Source organism: Chroicocephalus ridibundus, chromosome 4 (genome assembly GCF_963924245.1).
Source record: "Chroicocephalus ridibundus chromosome 4, bChrRid1.1, whole genome shotgun sequence".
Taxonomy (NCBI): domain Eukaryota; kingdom Metazoa; phylum Chordata; class Aves; order Charadriiformes; family Laridae; genus Chroicocephalus; species Chroicocephalus ridibundus.
The window spans coordinates 84083396-84104618 of NC_086287.1; the positions used below are offsets into that span (position 1 = coordinate 84083396).

At 47.0% G+C, this 21223-nt stretch overlaps 1 long non-coding RNA gene across 1 annotated transcript in view; it reads left to right on the forward strand.

Annotated features, from left to right (window-relative positions):
- LOC134515512 (uncharacterized) overlaps positions 1–21223 on the forward strand; it is a 90264-nt gene that overhangs the window by 58672 nt on the left and 10369 nt on the right. Inside the window, exons 2-4 of the long non-coding RNA XR_010071035.1 lie at positions 8482–8678; positions 10684–10930; positions 19614–19841. This is a non-coding gene — a long non-coding RNA (uncharacterized LOC134515512). The remainder of the gene's footprint in view (positions 1–8481; positions 8679–10683; positions 10931–19613; positions 19842–21223) is intronic.

Genomic DNA, 21223 nt, shown 5'->3' on the forward strand with positions numbered 1-21223 from the left:
ATGCACTTGTATTTACTGCAGAGGCAGTTTGTTTCACGTACAGCTTTATGTCTCCGACAACTATTGAAGCAGCTTAAATAAGCTTCACTCCAGTATTTGGACATTGACCCGCTTTTTTCTTGTTTGTTTAGTGAAGCTACTGCATAACTGACCTAGCAGAGTCGGGAGTTCCAAACAAACTTTGCCTGCAGAGTCTGTGTTTAGTTCAGCTTTCACCTTGAGACAAAGCCTTTGCTTTCTGGAGGAGCAGGGAGACTCTCCGCAGTGCCTCAGCACAGCACGCACTGATCCCCCTCCAGTAAAACACAGCTGGAAAAAGGCAGCAAAAAGCCCCATGGCATGCGGGTTGTTTTTTTTTTTTTATAGAGTGTGTGATTAACTTCCAATCTATGTTAATTCATTTCAGTATTAGGCTTCGTCATACCTTTGTGATATATAAATCTGCTCTGAACAGATTGGCCTACGATCTCATTTATGTCACTGTAAATCCAAAGTAACTCGCTTGAAAACAGCACTTCCAGTAGGCCTCCATCAGCGTCCCTAATAATCAGTTTGTCCTACGGTAGGTTTTTGTTCTTTACACCTGACGCTGCAAGTCATCTTGTTTTTAATTGGTGATTTTTTTTTTTGAGGCAGAATTATTTGCTAAGGCTGTAAATATTTAAATCCATCGAAATATTCTAGAATATAAATTGTATTATATTTAGTATTTTAATCTGAACAGACAGCACCTACCTTGAAAATGTAATATAAGGTTTTTAATCTCAAGTCTAAATTATTAAAAGCAGTCCAACCGAAGCTGGACAAGAAAAAAGTTATGGTATCAGTTTTCTGGTCTATGGCAATGGTAAGTGGATGACTAATATCAAAGCCAGGAAGGGACCACCATCACCCATACAAAGTTAGCCATGCCTTTCAGAAATAAGTCTTTTAGGAACTTGCAGAGGCTTCTTGTGACTTGGAGGACCTTTCAGCAGTGAGATGTCTGCTTGGACAAATAGGCAAACCTTCAAAACTATATGTTTGCACCAGCAAATTCATTCAGAGACATTTTTCCTAAAGGGTTTCCCTGCAGGGGAGCTATTATACATGTTCTAGCCTGAAACTTGAGCTGGCCAGAGAATGGAAATTGTGTTTCACAGACGATTTTGAGATTTTGAAATTTGTTTTCATTCCAATTCAGAACAAAACCTCAAAATGTTGAAATTCTCCACAAAGGAAAATTCCACAAAAATAAATAGTTTTGGCTTGTTTAGATCATTATGACTTTTAAAAATGCATATATTATATAAAGTAAAAAAATCTAAAATGTTTTATTTGAAAAATTGTTGGTGTTTTTTTCCTCAAAAAAAAGTTGGCAAAAAATAATAGTTTCACAAAACATTTTGATTGTGACAGAATGACATTTTTGAAGGAAAGCTACTCCATTAAATAATTTTCCATCTGAAGTTCATTAGAGTTCCTATTGCTATGCTATCAAGACCTTTTGCTGTAACGCAAAAACTCTACAAATAGTCTAGCGCCAGAGCCATGGGTTATAAAGCTGCTGCTTGTGTTCTTCTTATTGCACCTTTGTGTTATGGCAAGACCTGGAAGATCCACCCAGATGTCTCTTTCTCCTTGGCAAGGCGTGAGCAGTTAGAAAAGAGCGCTTTTTTCTGAAAAGAGCTCTCAAGGTGTGAGAGAATTGGCTTGAAGTTGCTCTTGCTGCCACCAAACCCCCTGACACAAGAAATGCTCTCCCTGGCAGGGGAGCAAGCAAACAAACCAGCAATCCGCATCAACGCTGGCACCTTCCATTGAAAGGAAACGGCCCACATGAGGAAATGTGTTCCTTCTCCATCACTAACAGGGCAAAGTCCATGGTGAACGGACTCTAGGACGCTTTAGCAAATAGCAGTGTCAATAGCCTGTGTCCCAGAGCTCAAGAGAGACAGTGGTGATGTGCTTTCAATGCCTCTGCTGAATTTTGGAAGACTTGTGCTGTTTCAGGGTTATCTGAATGGAAGGGAGTTTCATTTTTCATCCGTGTCCACGTATGAGCTATTTGACACCATGAACAGATGGAGGATGTATCTCTAACTGAAGACTACACAAAGAGGAGCTCTAGATAATACGATAAGCGTTGGCCATACTGCATTGTGTCAGTACAGCAGCAAGGGAGAGAGACGCAATGGGCATTGCCCCACATACAGTGCAAACACAGTGAAGGCAAATGCCCACCTGTACTGGCCGCCCTCCCACCCCTCCTTAGAGGCCTGGACAAAACAGATGGAGCTAAAAGACTTTACGGGTTCTGCCGCCTCTTTGTTTCTGATAAGCGAAACATATTTGGTGTGTGTCACGGACAATGACAGTGGCAGGTGATTAGGTTATTGGATGACAAACCTGGTCACACAGGTCTAGTGAGATTCTTGCCCTGCATGCTGTGCCCAACGAGGAGGAGCAGCAGCGTTTGGCTCCCTGTTGTATGTACACAAAGCCAGCATGTTGTCTGCAAGTGGGACGTTGGGGCTTGGAGAGTAATTCTGGAATATGTTTTTCTCCTTGGGATATTTCTGAACTGCAGTCAGCGTGCTCCCCACTAGAAAGTGACATGTAGGAGCCACCCTCTCTTGTTGAAAACTTGGTAGAACGTCTGTACAATATTATGGTCACCAAACTATGTCTAAACCTAATTGGTTGCATGTGGGATTGATTGCTTTAATATAAAGAACTGAATGCACTGAAGACCTGCCAGAGGTTGTGGCAAAGATCAAAGGAGGTCAGATAAAAGGCCAAATGTAGCTTTAGTGAGAGCAATTGTAATTGCAGCACTTCAGTGGAAGGGCTCCTGCCAGCTCTGAGCTGTGGCTGTGGTCTTTCGTCGGGTGCGTGGAGATGGGCCTCGACAGGGCCCGCACTTGACAGCCATGTCCATCCTCTCATGGAAACATTATGGTCCAGGCAGCTGCGTGGTTTCATCTTCAGCCGGAGCCAATAATTCAGTGTAAAGAGCTCAAAATGTTTCAGTCCTCTGGGAAGTAAAAATCTCTCTTGAGAAATTTATAAATTAAATGTCTTAAACAATTGTCAGAAACTCTATAAAAGCGTCAGGAAAGAGGCACCAACCTTCCTGGTAACCCTGCCACCCTCCCATTTCCCCAAAGACTGTAACCACTGCAGAGCTGTTACCATCACGTCGTGCCCCCACGCAACAGCCCCACTTGAAGGCCAGGAATTAGCTGTATTGCAAAGAGAAACCATTACAGTTCCACATCAGTCCCCCGGCGTGCAGAGCCCGTGGGGCCTTGCACAGGACCTGGCTCACCTTTGGAGCCTGAGCACGTGACTGCAGCTCCACGGCGCTGCTCCATCAGCTGTGGCTCCCTTTGGGGAACGGGCTCAATGGAATCCTGATAGAATATTTGCATTGATGTGAGATAGGTTTCTAGGACAAAAAAAAAGTGCCATGAACTTATTTTTCCATCAGCTAATTGTGTCAGCTGTTCTTTGTTGGTTTGCTGCCATCTCAAAGCATGTGAAACAGCTCTGCTCGGTGTTCAAAAGCAGTGAGTGTCGCTGAGTCTGCAACAAGGATGGTTTCGGTGCAGAACTTGGGCAAACATCACGAAGGAAGAGCAAAGCCCCAGCCCCCGCCGGGGGCACAGCCGGGAGAGGCTGCCCTCTCCCCGGGGCTGCGCGGGACACAGGGGCCAAGGGCTTGTGCCAGATCCAATAAGCTTTTACGAGGCTCAGTCTGTGATGAGAGATGCAAGATAGAGCTTATTAGACAATACAAGATGTTGCCATTAGGCACACACCAGGCAAAGGATCAACTCCCACGCTTGGGCTTGGTCTCCATTTAAATTTTTGCGGCCATGGCTACAGCGGTCAGGAAAGAGAAAGGCAGCGCACCTCTGGCAACCAAGCTGTGCTGGTAAGAAGCCTTGTCCCAGTAGCTGAGTCTCTCCTTTCCAGGTGGGCGCCTTCAGGCTTGCCAGGGTGTCCCTAGCGGGGCCAGGTGAGGATGAGGGGCTGAGAGCCGGAGTGGCAGTGGGCACCCTGGCAAGGGAGCTCGCTGGCCTCTCTCCGCCCCACCAGCACTCACCAGCGCAGCTGCAAACAGCCAGCACAAGGGGCAGAAGCGGCATCTTGCCAGACGTCAGGTTTGATCTGCACTGGATTTCCAAAGGCTTTTGTGGCTCCTCCCATCTGCAGAAAGCGCTCTGTGCCTGGCCCTGGACAGTTTAGGGCTGGCTTTCCCTGATGGGCTCTGGGTGAGTTACTATGACATGTACAAGGAACTCTTGAGATATGCCTAAACACAAGCCCTGTAATTATGGTGCGTGTGTTAGCAAATTAGACCAAACTGAGCCAAAGGGCCTTACCAAGGTATGAGATGATGCTGTGTTGCATGCCTGCTCTCTGCAGCTGCCGGGTTGGAGGGGACACTGCCACACAGCCAAGAGCTTGGCAGCGTGCGAGGAGGGCAGCTCGTCACAGCGTCTACAGCCCTGCCCAAAGCCCCCCGAGGTCCGGGGAGGTAAAGGTTGGATGGACTGAGGCCATTTGAACACAGCACCCCTGACTGAACTCATGAGCACATTTTAAAGCCTTTTATTTCCTCAAATACCAGTGTGTATTTAGACACCTGCAAAAGGGCTATGCCCACTTGGCACTCACCAGCCTGCTGCGGCTCATGAAGGGGCTGCCCGGACTCCCAGCAGAGGCCGGGGCTGGTGCCGAGCACTCCAGAAATTCCTCTCTAGCTCCGATTCTGTTTGTTTTATCATCTTTGCAGAACAAGCCATCTAAAAGCCGCCTTCTGAAGGGTCCCGTATTAAAAAGCCCCAAACACTCCATGGCGCTAAGTGGTGACTCAAAGCGGTGTTATTTTTCCCCCATGAGGTGCCTGGGGAAGCTGAGGCAGCGTGGCTGGAGTGTCCCTGTGACCTGTGCTTGTGACTTTGAATGGCTTCAACCTTCTCAGCACCGGGCAGAGATGCCAGTGCCTCCAAAGTCCTGAGAGAAAAGTCCATTACGTACAGAAGCCGTGAATTAGTCAGCCCTTTTTTCATTAGCGTTTCATTAATTAGTGCTAATTTAGCAAGTGAGTGCCATGATTACCTTGATTAGGACTAGAGTGGAGGAGAAGGTGTGGGATATTGTGGGGTCTCTCCGGTGTAAGCGATGCCCTGACGGGAAGGAAGGCGCAGCCCCGTGGCTGCCAGGACAGAGGGCAGGCACTGGCTCTGCAGAAAGCAGCCATGCTCGGCAAATCCCCAAAGGCAGCGCGTTTCAGGCTGACAGCCCTTTGCTGCGAGCAGGGAGGTCATGGTGCATCAGTGTTGGTGTAGAGCGTGTTGCAGAGGCTGGCAGAAACCTCTGGAGAGGAAGAGACGCTTGCTTTTTATGGTGGGGCTGGGGGAGCCTGTGCCACTGTCGTGGGGCTTCTGATTGCGGTGTCCCCTTGCAAATGAGCAGTGAGCAAGACAGACACCTTCAGAGACCGTCATGGCAGCAGCAGGGTGTCCCAGTGACAGTCCTCATCCCCAGCTTCTACCTGCTGCCATCAGCTCCCTGCACCCAGCCTGTCTGTGTCCCTGACACCAACACCAGGATCCCCCCTAACTCACGGGGTGGAAATTTAAGTACAATAAGCAATTTTGCAATGGCCTCTTCCCACTGTGGTGCTGCCTGATTAGAAAAGAGGGTGAAATCTCTGCGGGGGAACTTGGACACATCCCCTGCAAAATTTGAGCATGGCATCCTGCCCCTGCAGGTGCTCCGGGCAGCAAGGGAGCTGAGCGCTGAGCTGGCACCCAGTGCTGCTGCCCTGGGCTGGTCCAGGCTCCTCCGAGGGATACAGCTCCTCCACTGCCACCCAACCCCGTCAGCTCCTCCACTGCCACCCAACCTGGTCAACTGGAGCAAACTTCCCTGTTTCCATCCCAAAATACTATGGCAGGTAAGAGCTGTTGAGCTGATGCTGCACGTATCTCGTGGGCTGCTGCACAGCCCATTGCACTCAGGATCTCTAGCTGAAGCAGCGGTCCAAAGGAAGCAACAATTATCTATCTATTGTCCCATTGCTGCTTTTTTGCAACAGGGATGACTCCTTGACATTAGGCCTATGGACTCTGCCCGTTAATAGTAGTTTTAAATGGTCAAGAGGTTACGGCAGTAAGGAATGTTAGTAAAAAATGTCTCTGTGGAGTTTAAACAACCAGTACTTTAGGCAGGGCTTGGTGGGTTACTGTCCCTGCACAAACAACTAGAATGTGAGAGTCTGGGCTGGGAAATGCTTAAACTGTTTGGAAAAACTTGTTTTGTGCAGCTTGAGAGTGTCCCTGGAGGCTGTGGCCCGATGCCATGACTCCTGGTAAAGGCTGGGCTGCAGTAACAATGAAGCTTTTATGGGGAAGCTGGAGTACAATCAGAAACTTTTTGGTCCCAAGGGATTATGGGGAGGGGAGTTCCTGGGTTCAAGATGTCTGGCACATTATGCACATTTCCACCAGGATTTGGGGGTGTTCTATGGCATGCAAGGTATGCAAATTGCTAAATGTGTTTTCAATTTTGCTGTGTTGTGCCATCTTTGTTGGGCGATCATTTTCTCGTCAGTGTAGCCGGAAGACAAGATGGGTTCATAGCACGAGAGGAAAAGTGTAGTTGTCTCACAAGCAGTATTGACCTATGAAGAGCGTGTATTTTTGGTTCTCCAGCGTGCTGCAGACTATTCACTGATCAGGCTTCTTCTAGCAAGAAGTGTCCTGAACTGAAAGGCATCTTCGATGGACCACTCCTTACCAAAGTGATCAGGTGTGCGCATAGAAACTATCTCGTTCCTTATTGCTATTACTTAACCTTAATCATTTGCATGTTGTACGTAGCAGATGGCAGCAGGAGGTCTAGCAATTTACCGAAATATCCACTCGGGCAGAGTTATAGCCTCAATTCAGATTTCCTTCCAAGGCATCATACTGCTGGTAATTAATTTGAGGGCTTTGTTACAGGAGAGAAGGCATTTCCTATTAGACATAGACTTCCATTACTAATGGTGTTCACTACTAGACAAAACAGGGCATGATGGGCCCTACAGACCAAAGGAGAAGATATGGGGCCATTCCTGAGGGCTGAACTAGCGCTGGCACCATACACCTGTTTGGCACCTGGTCTGGGGACGTTAAATCTGATCCAATGCCCGTGGAAATCAGCGAAAAGATTCCCACAGGTTTCAGTAGCCTGGGGAAGGGACCATCCAGAGGCCGAGGAGCAGCTGACCCAGCATGGCTCGAGCAGATTGCTCCTCGCAGCCTGCGGCGTGGGGTGGCCGTACCTGGCGCTCACCGCGCACACCAGGGCTGGCCCTGGCATCACACCGCCAGAGCCTGGGAGCAGAGAGGTTGGAAGTAAATCTGTCCTTTTAGATTGGAGAAATGTAGTTACCAAGCTGGGACTGCCCGAAGATTGTAGGATTCGGTGGGTTTTATTGCTGCTGTCTTTCCTTTCCCTGGATTCCGAAGGAAGCGAACCATTGGCAAGGGGCTGGCTTGCCGATGGAGTTCCCCTGCCAGGGCCCCCTTGTCCCCCCATTTTGTGCGTCTTCCCCTTCGTTTGCTGAGGTTTAACCTCGGGCCTGTCTCCAGTTTAGAAACACTGAATGGCCCTTAATGACAGCAGCACAAACAAACCCTATGAAGGCAGGATTTGCGATTTACATGGGGTTAATTACCACAACAAGCATGTTTATTCACTTCTCTAATAAATCCTTAAGACAAGAACAAGTACGAGCTTGACCAGATTCATCCTGTGCATATATTTTTCTTGTAGGCATTTTTGTAAATCTGTATGTGCAGGGTAGAAAAAGACAAAATATCTCCCATCACTTAGGCAATAACTCACGAGCTGTGTGCTTTTCTGCCTGGAATAGCATCAGCATTTGCTTCAGATCTGATACAAAATAGACTTTATCATGACTTTTGCTGTCCTGTCTTTTTTTTTTAAAGGAAATGACTAGATCACAAACGCATATTAACTACAGCAGTGCGATCTATTGCTCTGACACCTACTTGCCACAGGAGGAATGTGAGGTCTACGTTTGTTTCTGCTAAACTAATAAGACCTGATCGTTATATTAATGAGGTTAAAAACCTGCAGCGGCAGGTGCTGGTGCATGCCCAGGCCCTGCTGTGTGAAGCTGTGCTTCTGCGAGGGTCCTACAAAGTCCATAATTTGCTTAAATATTACTGATGAGAGCAAGTCGAAGATTCGCACCATCGAATAGAATGAATAACTTGGTTTCGTCCATCTGATTTATAGAAGAGGTAGCTGATGTAGAGAGGTGGCCAGTGGCTTTGGGATGCTCTGGTTTTAGGTGATGGATCACCTGAATGACTCTGCTAAGCACTGCCCCCGACTCAGTTGCATTCTGATATACGCAGGTTGCAAAAGCTTTTCTTCCGCTGTTGGTTCATCTTAGCTTTATCTGTCTTCCAGGTTTTCAGTGGCCACACGTGTAGGGTTGACTGCAGCGTCCCTGATTTGCTAGAAGAGGGTTTGCAGTGGCTCAGCGATCCTCCGGACAGGGCCCCCCCGCCGTTCCTGAGGAATTTGTGTCAGACTGAACATTTCATACAACGCGGCAGATTTTGTCACCTTGATTCGAAGGAAGTTGATTGTGTTAACGCTTAAAGGTAATGTGAGACAAGGCAAGCTCTTTACTTTCGAACACACGTTGTGCCATTGATGTACACAGTACAGCAAATATAACAAACAAAGAGTCCACTGTGGTATTTATACTCACCGCAAATGCATTTGCAAAATAGGATTATTTGCAATCCAATAAAATAGTACTGCTTTTAGGCAGAAACCCTGTGTGTTCAGTGAAGTGCGCTCCTCAACTTTTCTTACCATTTATCAACCCAACAGATTCCTCCCCATTTTTTTTAATGCCTTCCATTAATAGTTCAGAAAAACCTAGGGAAAACAAACACTCTATTCCTGATTGTTTATTCACCAGTCTCCTAGGAACCATAATTGCGTCTCCCAGGAATTGTGTGTTTTATCATACCGTATATCTTAAAGAGCCACTTTAGGTAAAATAACAAGGAGTGCCTTATGAAGGAAAATTGGATTCATTTTAAGACTTTTTTAACCCTCCAAAGAATGGCTCTTTGTTTACTTCTTTAGTTCATGTGGCAACTTGCCCAAGTAAATACTATGCTGCATAAATACCAGAGATTGGTATTTATGATATTACATAAACATACTCTGAATAATGACTCATTGTTGCAGTGAAGAAGAACACAAGCAATATACATTGCAGTCAATGCATTATTTCTCGTCACAGAATTAAGTGGCACTGAAGCATTGTAGCACAAAATGATACTGAGATCCATATCATTGTTTAGCATATCTGAGTTTCCTAAATTAAACAGAAAACAGTGAAAACAGGAATGCGATGAGGCTAAGAAACACAGCAGGCTAGTCATCTATATGCAGGGGTGAGGAATCAGTGGTTAGGTATATTTTGGGGTTGATTGGCAAAAGGCTTATTGCTCTATAAACTGAAAACTCATCCCGTACATTCATCCCTCTGTTGCAAGAAGGAGCTGAGCCCTCAGGGTTCATACTCCTGGCCTGCAGCAAGACGCAGGTCCGCTTATGGCAATAGGATGTCGATGCCGGTTTCTCACTCATGGAGCCACGCTTTCAAGTGACTTTATTTCTCAGAGTCTTAGTTTATCCAGCTACAATGTCATTAAACATTTACCTGCATTTCAGCAAAATTCTATGTGTGCGAGGATTTGTGTGAACAAAAATGCTGCCATGCCACACTTTGCATTACTGCCAAGTGATGTCTGCCCTGCTCCATGGGGTTCAGATCTGAGAAATCAAAATCCCAAAGGGAAGATGAGGATGCCAAACCTTCTCTTTTAAAGCCAGTGGGGTATTAACAAACTTTATTTTTCAAATCCATGATTGTAGCCTGTCTCGTCCAAACAGCAAAAATAAAATACACTCAAATCCCCAAAGGGTCACTGAAGCACCCCTTTAAAAAGGATGATGAAAATTGTCACCCATAGTAACGCACTAGTCTAAAAGTGTGATTTTTTTGAAATTCCCCTCTTTCCCTGAAGCAGCCACAGCCCTTGAGGAACAGCAGAGAAATCCCAAAGGCAGAGCATGTCCCCAAAGGGGGTGCTCAATCCTCCTAAAACGCAGAAGTCTGGGAGTGTTCTGTGGTGGGTGCACCCTACTTCATGAGTGCAGGTTTGTGGGTTGTGGCAGAGGGGTGGCTGCTTGTGTTTGCTGCGGTTTGTCGTCAGCAGAAGACATTTCCTCCCCAGGTGTGAAGGAAGGGATGAATTGAGGAATACTCCTCCTTTCCCCCTGCTCTCTCACCTGAGAAGATAGGGCTGGATGTTCCCAGCAGCCTCAAAGTTCATGGGTTTATGGAAACCTCTGGACTACTGCATGGTAGCTGTTTATTGTGGTTATTTAACTGTACCTTATTCCTCTAATTTTTACTAGTTCCTGGTTTTATTTCTTTAGGCAAAGCCCACTGTGTTTAAGCAGAGCTATGTTTTGATGTTGTCTTGGGTGCCATGTGCTATTCCATCTCGTATGCGAGGTCTTACTGGATAAATGGACCGCTCATTAACTTTTTCTTCCTTGTGCTTCACATTTTTAATACAGATCAGGAGGGAACACAGATGACGGGAGAATAGAAGGCTGCTGGTCTGCAAGGAGCAGGGTTCAGAGGACGTGTCCTGGGCCAGGACCCACATGTGTGCCAACAGCTTGCTGAGGCTCTGCTAGCAAGGCTGGGGATGGCTGTGGTGCCTTCTGTGCTGCTCTGGAGGGCAGAAGATTTGTGCCTTGGGCCACTGGCAGGCAGCTGCCTAAAACGCTACGGGTGCAGGCAGAAGGCTAAACCTTCAAGGTTTGTCCTTAATTCCTATTTTCCCAGAAAAAAAATGGAGCAGTAATGTATATTAGTAAAGTTGAGAGAACAAGGAATATGGTCAAATTTCAAATTCAGCCACAGTTCTATTTTTATTATTAAATCAGTGGCACTGCCCACACCCTCCAGTTTTATGGTGTATGGTGCTCTTCAAACACGTGCTGGGATATCATGCCAAGACATGGCTCCTTTATTTGGATTTTGAAGCCATACCTCACTACCAGTTATCTCAAAACACATATCGAAGCCTGTCCCAGGCAGCTTTAACCTGAATTCTTCCCTCACATAGTTCGGGGACTGCTGTTCTCTCTTCCTGGGAGCCTGGGGGATGAGATGGCAGACTGAGGTCAGCACCAAAGCCTGAAAACGAGCAAGCCCCATCCGAGCCCCACAGCAGTCAGTGGGAAGGCTTGGGTGGACAGCTGTGGTTTTGACTCAGGCCCAGAGATACTAGAAAATAACAAAGGGGACAGAAGAAAATAGCTTGGTCAGCCTTGGGGGCTATTCCTCCTGTCTTTTAAAAGGAATAAGTATATGGGGTTTGTTATGAATTTCTCTGAGAAGCAGTTTCTGCTCCCAGCCAGCCGTGTCCCAGCGATGTGCCGCTGTGATGAAGGCAGAGTAATGCTGAGCTTACAGGTTTAAACATCCTTTTTCAGTGTAGTTCATTGCAAGGAACTGTGAGTCACCAGTCTTCTCTCTAACGCGCTGGTCTGCTCTGCACAAAAGCGTTCATACACTTTGCATAAGCACGAGGATCACATTCACAAAGAATGATAGCACTGCTTAAGTAGTTAAGCGAGTTAGTTATTCATTTAAATGTATGTGGATCAAGACATTTTTCTGTGATCTAAAGCAGCTGCCAAACCTCTGATTAGTTTGTAACCAGTATTGTGTCTTGTCTCCTTTTGTTTCACACAAAAGGATGCAGACACGATTTCACTGACAATTGCTTTGCAAACGGCAGCCCTCTGTAGCACCTCCCAAAGAAGAAAACAGGCAAGAGACTGCATTTCATTACTTTATTTCTGCATGAGTAAACTGCACACCCATGATCTCGTCCCTCTCTGTGCCTGTAGAAATGCACAAGAAAAATACTCTCCTAGGCAAAATGTATGTACACGGGCCTAGTCCACAGACAGCACTTACACATCAGGTTGGGTTTTACACTTTTCAGAAGTTCAGCTATCTAAACAAGGCAATTCTGGGCTGGCTCCTTTCCCTAACTATTGCTGCACAAGGGAATACCTATGTGATGGCGGAAGGTAGAGAAGGATGAGGCGAACTCAGCGTTAACATTTCTTGAGATTGCTTAGAAAAGGATCTTATAACTCGAAGATGGTCTTGCAGCCGTTCAGTGGTGCTGCTTGCTTCTGCCACTCCCCACATATGCAAACAAAGCAAATTCTCTCTCCCGATTTCACCCATTGTTGTTTGTACAATGCATTTTTCAGATATCTTTTCTATTATTTTTCAAAGATCTTTTCTATTATTTTTGTTGATCAGAAAGCAAAAAGATAAATAAATCTGCAAACCAGACAAGGTCAAGTGTTAATTAAAGTTGTCTGACAGGCGGGAAGTTGACATCCAGTTACCAAAGGAAGAGACCCGTCTCTTTCTTGGCCAGTTCAGTGTCAGGTTTTTTTGGGTCCTGAAAAATATAACTACTGTGCAGAAAAAGATATTCCTCCCCTGCATCTCAGCTATCCTGAGGGGCAAGAGTGGTTCAGAGTAAGGATTCACTACTCCACAGATAAGGTTTGTTTGTAAAATGTTTTAAGGCAGGGACCACATTCAAAAATAACATTACATTAAGACAAGGCATATAGCTATAGAAGTACGTAGATGGGAAAAATTGCTAGATTATTTCATTGAACTTTCTACAGTTCTGCACAGTGTAAAACCTTGTTAAAATTCAAAATTGGATTTTAATTCCACAATTCTGTAAATCACCAGCAAAGCGCGCTCTGACGGCACTGTAGTGTCACTGGCGGAGCTGAGAATTGTCACGGACAGAAAGTGGTGGCTGTCAAAGGAAGCACTGGTAAGTCAGATGGCACTGCGAGTGGAAAGTGTGCGCGTATGACAACGGTCCCCAATAGGATCCTTACCCAAACACCTGGGAACTACATCCTTCTTGCCTCCGGAGTCAGAGGGCATAAGCGTCACCATTCCTGCCACCCACCAACTGAGAGCAAGGAGGGGCAGGGACAGCACCTGTCAACATTCAGGTTTTGTAGTGGCATCACCCAGTTGTCACCTGCCCTATTCCATCTGGGACAGGAGCTGTGGAACCACAAGCCCTTTCATGCTCCTGTTCTGTACCCCTGTTGTAGCTGGTCACCTCTATCCGGCAGCCAGGGTGCCCCATCCACCTCAGCCCCACAGCTCCCTGCCAACACTCAGCCTTGGCTTTGCATCTCTGTGGTCTCTTGGCTCCTTGTCTTTCAGCCAGGTGTCTGCTTGGGTGGAGAGATCAAAGTGTAGAGACGGACTGTAGGTGAAAGAAAAACACACAAGAGAAGCTCCCTGAGAAAAGGCAGACTGATGACTATGTTGTCTGAGGTAGTATATATGTAGCTTTTTCTGGCATTCCTTCTAACTGCTGCATTGTGCTAGGATTGTGCTCTTGAATTTGTAAATAGAAATATGCTGAAAAAATTGCTCTTTCACCCAATGCTGTGCAGCTTGTCCTTTCTGATGCAGCTGTCTGTGAAATGACTTACATAGATTTTAGCATAAGACCAGATAAAGGTATGTGATTGTATACTTTTGCTCTCCCCAGAAGCTTCTGTTGCTCTGCAGCATTCAGGATTTGCCCCATCTCCATGGTACAGCTCACCTGTCCAACTTTACACATGATAGGAAATTTACCGGACAGTATCTGAAGAGAAGCTTAGTACCAGTGCAGAAGGTACTCAGAGAGCACCTCTACTCTCTGCAAGAGACGTGGTGTCAGAGGTGTCTAAGAGCACTTGCAGCTGGATAATAAACTACAACGGTGGCCTGGACTCTCCCATAGCTGATACAGTTGATATTGCTGCAAATGCCAGGACCTACAGCCTTTGGGCAGCTGCATTCCGTAGTTAGACACTACATCATGCAACGCCACAGGTATTAGAGGATATAAGGATAACGTAGTTAGCATACTTTGGTGTGTTATCCATGGAATATTTTCTTTAAATCGGTAGCATAGGAGACTTTATCTTAGAAAAAAAATAAATCTCAATGGCCTTGTCAGATACCTCCAAGTGAATCACTAGTCATTCCTGCTCACTAAAGAAGTCAACTGATTTTTTTCCTACCTGCAGATGCTCTAAGCTCAACCCGTGATCTGAAGAAAACAGGCAGTGTACTTTCTTTCATTTGCATCAGTGTGCTAATGAAGATTCTGCAATGGGATTTTATCTGACAAGATGATTAATTGCATTGCTGCACGAGTGCAAGTGGAATTCAGGTCCATCTCCCATCCCTGCATTTGGCTCTCCATCCAGTAAAGGCATTTTGGTCTGTTTTTAAAAAGAAAAGCTCATCTTTTGTCAAGCGTGCAGCTTTGACTTGAAAGTGGGTCTGTTGATTGAGTTCCATTTTTTACCAGTTTGCTCCTGTAACCTTAACTACCTTTTTTGAAGAAAACTGAGATCATCCTCATTGATGATATTGTATGAGTCAGAGACGTGTCAGAGACTAGAAGTGTGATAGCTGTTCTCCTGCAACCACAGGCATCCAACTGGTATTATTTATGTACCATCGACAACGGGACATGCTCAGACTTGAAGGACTAGTGCTGACCTTCCCTTGCTAATCATTTATACACTCCTTGTTTTGAGTGCTCCACCTTAAGGTTTCTCATGACTCACTTTCTCTCTGGAGTGAACAAATAAATCCTGAAGGACTCTGTATGCTTCCAAGTGTGTAACCTCTCCCCTCGTACTCGCCCTGTTCTCAGCGACAGCAGCTCTCCAGGTAGCAATGCTGGTTATTATGCTGTCATCTCAGAGCCGGAGAGAGCTGAGGATGGTGGTGGTCAGGTTGTTTTAGGCTTCTCCTGCGGAATGTCAACCCAGCGCTCTCACAGGCGCTACGAGGAAGGGATGAAGCTCCTCTGCTCTCTGGAGACAGGGAAGTTGGACATTTATAGTTCACTGTCCAAACGGGGAACCTCAAGTCTTCAGATAGATACCTTGACCATAGTCAAAGGCTTATTGAAGCAAAATGAAACCTGATTATATCTCATAGAGATGTGTATATATTATAATATGTAACGTACATTATATATCATATCTACAGTATAATATACATTATGTTATTACATATTTGCGGTTCTACCTTAGATATAAATGATACATTGCGTGGGTATATATGTATGTGTACCCATATATAGGCATATATATCCATATATGCATGTGCATATATACATAAATATGCATGCATATGTATATACATATATGTATGTGTACATATAAACACACATGCTTTTTTTAAACCATTTTTGCTCATTGTACGTGGCTGAGAGCTCTTAAGGTGGCCCACTGCAAGGGTGCTTGCAGACATTTTTTTTTACCTGAAGGGAACAGTGTGCCGAGGAGAGCTGCTTCTGGGTTGTCCAGACCAAAAGACTTCACGGTGGATGCTCAAATGCCAATGCTGCTGCTGCTGGCTCTTATCCTCTCTGTATTGACTGGTCCATCTGCTAAGCGGGGCTGCTAGTGCTGACATCCCTGCTTCCCTTGCACTGCTTTTGGGAGAAATAAGCCATAAATAGTTGCAAATGCTTTGAACATACAAAGACTCTACAAGGGTGAATGTTAGAACTAGTACAAATATTATGGAATATAGCAATAATGGAAAAGCACCAATATCGTCATTAATGAGACATGCCGCAGTTCGCAAACAAGACGATGAGCTTGAGAAACTTAGCGGAAGCAGAGATGAGAGGAGAGGACATAAGTGCAAGAGGGTGCAAGGAAAGACTATCTTGCCTTTGTCCTTTCCTTGTGTAGCTCTTCCCCGAGAGGCCTTGCAGGGAGGTTGGGTGTGGGCAGGACCTCCCCACTGAAGGCTTGCGGGGGACTTTGGAGAGAGCCAGTCTGCCCGGGGCAGGGCTGGTGTGGCTGTGGGGTCGGAGGTGGAGGGAAAGGGGGAACATCTTTCGGCTTATGTTCAGCAGAGCTGTGGGGCTGGAGCTTAATTGTAGGGGCTTGGGACAGGCCAGCAAGGGTGGGGGACACATCAAAATGTCATCAGAATGAAGGAGGGAGGCTTGATCTAACACGCTAAGAGCATTGGTGCCCTGATGCTCCCTGGCTGGGACACATCTAATGGGATGGAGCTTCACCACAGCAGTCACAGGGGAGCAATGTTAGAAGTAGGGCACTAAGGGTTGGTCCAGCGTGAGGGAATAACTTAAACGGCAGGGCTGTGATGCAGACAAGGATGTGGTTCTTTTAATTCCTTCCCCTTGTCCCATTGTTTCCTTCCCAGGCGCACACAAAATCTTCCTCTGCCCCTCCCTCCCAGCTCAGCTTTGCTCCTCTCCTGGCTTTCTGTCCTTTCCCCGTTGTAGAGCTCACCAGTACGTACCCACACCCAGTGCAGTAGGGACTTGCCCACGTTGAGTTAAATTTGCCTTCTTTTGGCTATTTCTCCCTATCTGGGACCCATATGTTGAGCAAAACAATTGGAAATGGGGTTAGTTCAGTACTTTGGCATGGGGCAGCAGGAGGCAGGGCCAGGAATGGGTTCTTAAGAAAAGGTTGTATTTCACAGCTGCGCCCGTTAGTTGTGCTGGGGGGACTCATTTTTGTGAATTTACAGAGCCCGGTCACAGCACAAAGCTGTACGTGGGAGCCCAGGGTCCGAGTCTCCTCCTTGTCAGGTGGGAGGGTGGTAGGAAGGTCTGGGAGTGATGGCACACGGGCAAGTCTTGCCTGCCAGCGACCTAAAGACACGACCTGTCCTGCCATCAGCATTTAGAGACCAACTCTCCCCAGCTTCAGAGGATGCTTTACGTGTGTGCGTAAGGGACCGCGGCAAGGTCAGGGCTAGATTGCTTCACATCACCAAAATACGAGTTCATGCATTCATCCTAGAGCAAGGCTTGTGCAACAAGACAGAATGGAGTAACATAAAAGCTGGGAGCCAGAGCACGCTGCAACCTCACTGGAGAAAATGCCCCAGCAGCCCCACGGGAAGGCGATGCTGAAACTGCTGCCAGGTTCATCAGGGATTTTTCTTTTACCACAGACGTGACCTTAAAGCTTTCCTTTGCATGCTAAAGATGCCACCTTTGACACCGAGAGCTGCAGTGCAGTAGAACCACATCTTTTAATGGAAGTTCCCAGGCGACATGCCAGTACTCTGCAAACAGATAAATTTATGGTCTTTCAGGTACAAACAGGCATGATTTGTGATCCAGAGGAGGATGTGGTTCTTTCCATTCCTCTCCCCATCCCCTTCTAAGCCTTCCAAGGCACATGCGAACATGGCCCAGCGATGTAATATTCCCAGGGCTGGTAAACAATATTCCTATTCTAAATTACTTGAGTAACTTCACCAAAAATTAGTAAAATCCCCACAAGCACAGGCTATTAATCATTCTGCAAAATGCTAGGCTAGCTTCACTGGTATCACTCAAGACGTCCGGCAACTGTAAAGCTTATTCACATCTCTGCTGCTGAATCTGTGCTCCTTTGTTACTGACTCCAATTTAAAACTTTGTAAACATTGAACAGTTTGTAAACCGGGAAAAAGTCCTCTCTCCAGATTTGAAATATATTTCCCCCTGCTGATCTTGCAGCAAAACAGGCAGCGTTCCCACTGGAAAAAGGGCCTGATCCTCAGATCTCACGCTGTGCTGAAAAACCGGGTCTCTGCGGAGAGGCGCAGACAGCCCGGAGCTCGCCTCGCGGGGCTCTGCGCGGCTGGGATGCGGGTGGCTGTGCAGCACCCGCACCTCGCTGTGCCCTCGCCATGCCCACACCTCGCCGTGCCCACACCTCGCCGTGCCGCCAGGCCACCACCGTGGAACAGCAGCTTTATAGAAGCCCCGGCGCCCGGCAGTGCAGAGCAGGGCTGCCCCGTGGTCGGGTGGTGTGTGCCACGGTATCACCGCGCTCATCACCTGTGTGAATCCAGCTGCTGTGCGCATTGCAATATTAGAAAAATTAAAAAATTAAAGGCAGATTATGTCCAGCAACAGCCCCAAGGTGTGCTGGTACAGATGTGCCAAATGCAGCGATTTAGAACGAAGCCCTGTTACAGCCCTGTTCTTTTGACTGTTTTCTTTCAGCTAGCTCAGAGACAAGTATTTGTGGCATTCTTCTCGGGCCCGTAGTTCATGGCATTATTTCTCAGGGACTGTAAACAGAGGGGTGCTTTTCATACAACTTTGGCTACTATCAAGGTTTTTTTTCGCTGTAGTAATAATAATACAAAACCTCTGTGTATCAGGGAGGGAGATGCAGAAACTGCCGCATGCACAACAATATTTATGAAGTGTCGTGCTTTGCTATTTCTCTACCTGCCTGGTAATATACTGTATGGTTTTGTTTGCGTCCTCCGTTCAAGGATCTTAAAATGCCTCTTAGATCAAATTGGTGGGGAGCAGTAATATTTTTATTAGATCAACTGATAAACAATCAAACTGGTAGATAAATAAACAAACATGTTTTGGGGCACAAAGGTCTGTTTCCATTCGAAAGTGATCTTCCACAGAAGCAGGGTTTTTTCAGTGGTAAGTCGGGGCTGGGGGACACTGGGGGTCAGGGTAACCAGTGCCACGTCCCCCGATGTTCCCCGGCGCGGGGGACAGCTGGCGTCCCGCCGCCAATGCAGTGGGGTGGACGAAGCCTTGAGAGGTGGCCCAGCTTTCTCGGGGCTCTGTGCCAGCTTTGGGAGACTGAGAAAGTCCCGATCCAGGACTCCCAGTCTTTACTCAGTCCCTAAAGCCTCATTTTTTCCTCTTGTGGCCAGTATTGTCTCAGCGATATTTTTGATTCCTCTCATATAAAGCCCTTTTTTTCCCTGGGATGTTAATTTGTTGGCATATAGATGTTTTCTACCAACCTTCTCCAGAAAATTTAAGTTGTTCTGAAAAGGGAATTAAGTAAGGAAGGTTTACTACATTTTAAAGAAGCGAGCACTTCAATGCACATCCCCAAAGGAATGCTTCGTCATCCAAAGTATCATTGCATTGGCAATTCTTCCTTAGTCAAAGCCTTTCCGTGTTTCTTCCTGTGATATTAAAATGGATTTAATAATCTGTTAAAACATCTAGTGAGATAAAGCTTTCTTCTAAAAATGGATCGAGTGGAAGGTGCATCAAGTTATTTATCTTGCATTTTTAGTGGCTTTTTTTGAGCGTTGATAATTATGCAGGGTATTGGTTTTGTCTCCCCTCCAATAAAAAGGACAAAATTTGGCAGTGTTTCACAGCAGTCTTGGGAGAACAAGAATGGGACGGCTTGTTCCCTGCATAGGATTCGTTCTAAATTCATTGTTATTTCCAGATAACCTCTTTATCTGCCTGTTTGTCCTGCTGTCTCCCTGGTATGTTGTTAACCCAAAGATCATTAGGTATAGTTGCAAGGTGGCTCAAACTTTACCATCCCAAAGCTGAGTTGATGGAAGTAAATGACACTTTTTCCAACTTTCTCAACAGGAGTGCCGCTTGCCGTTACCATGACTGGCTGTGTCCTTAAACCGCAGACCAAAACATTTCCAGTTCCAGAGTCTGGTGTCCTTCTCCAAGGTCTCTGGCTCTGGTGGCCAGGGCTGTTGCTTGGTGGTGCCAAGCTGATGAAGAGCCACCAGTTGTTATCCTGCTGTACAGATGTGCCAGAGGTAGCTGTGACCACGGGTGACTGTCTCCATGAGCCCAAGGAGAAATGTGAGTTTTGTGCAGATGCATGCCTCGGCAGCAGGCACAGGGCAGGGGTGTGCAGCCCCCTTCCCCTGGGGTGCCCTCTAAGTTCAGGGGACTCGTGCGATTCTGGCCAAGATGAGGCTTTAGAGTGGCAGATGCATTTTAGAAATAAGTGTTTCAAGTTCTTTGTTATCCCAAACTTATTGCCTACGACAGACAGTCCTAAGGGACAGGCAGAGGCTCCTCTGTCACTGCCCAGAGTACAGAGAGCGTTAGCCTGGCTCTAACCAGGATCCTGGCTGTCGCACGGCTCCGCCATCGCCGCCTCCAGAGCTCTCCCAGGCGATGCAGCGGGGCTCTGCTGCCCGAGCTTGCCCGGAGGTTGTGGAACGGGGTGAGCCCAAATGCCAATTTAAGGGACGTTTTTATTTCTAAGCGACCTACTGTGATAGTGCTGTTACTTGCAAAGCAGGCTTTTTCTGTTACGGGTTTTTTTCCCCTTTCATTGTAGTTCAGTTAAAGTCACTGTGGGTGTAAGTGTACAGCTGGCTTCTGTATAAGAGTAAAGCCCGCTCTGCTGCAAGCAGGAGGCTGCCCTGCCCGCGCCGGTACCCCTGCGCCCAGCCTGGCTCGCCCGCAGGCCGGCACGTCCCCGTCCTCTGCCTGGCAGCGGCGGGGCCGTCTGGGCGCTCGGTGCCATCCCCAGGTCCCTTCAGCCGCTGCCAAAGCCCTGGCAGGCCCGGCGCTGCCCTGGTAGCTCGGCCGGGCCCCCGGGGAGGGGGTCACGGCTCCGGGCGCGCGTCCCGCCGGGGCAGCATCGCGGGCGCCCGCCCGGCAGCGGTGACTCACGGGCAGGGAACCGGCCAGGGCCTGGCACAGCCCCGCACCGAAACACGGCCTGCGGCCTCTGCCGCGGCCCAGCTCGCCCTTCCTGCCGCCCTTCCCCCGGGGTCCTAACTCCCGACTTTGTTGCTCTATAAACATAATAACAATAATTATTCTCTCATTGGACACATAGCCATCTTCTTTGTTTGCAGGCTTAGATAAATATCATTCAAATCATGGAGTCTGATTCATGAGTCAGGACGATGGCAGCCCTCCAAAACCTCCTTGCCCATGGAGAGTGTGTTTGTGTGAGAGAGATAGAGAGTTTCACTGTATGAAGAGTAAGAAACTGGAAGCCAAGTGAATTAAATACAAAGCAGATAATTATGTGTAATTCATTTACTGACTAATGATTGCACCTGGTATGGAGGTTTATGAATTCCTTTGACTCTGCATAGGTTTTTCAAAAACAATCTCCCTGCTACAAGATAAAAACTAGGCTGACGTTTCTTAACAGACCAGCGTTTACACTAGCGTTATTGTAAGATTCTGCCTTTTTGGCACATTTCTTATTTTATGTC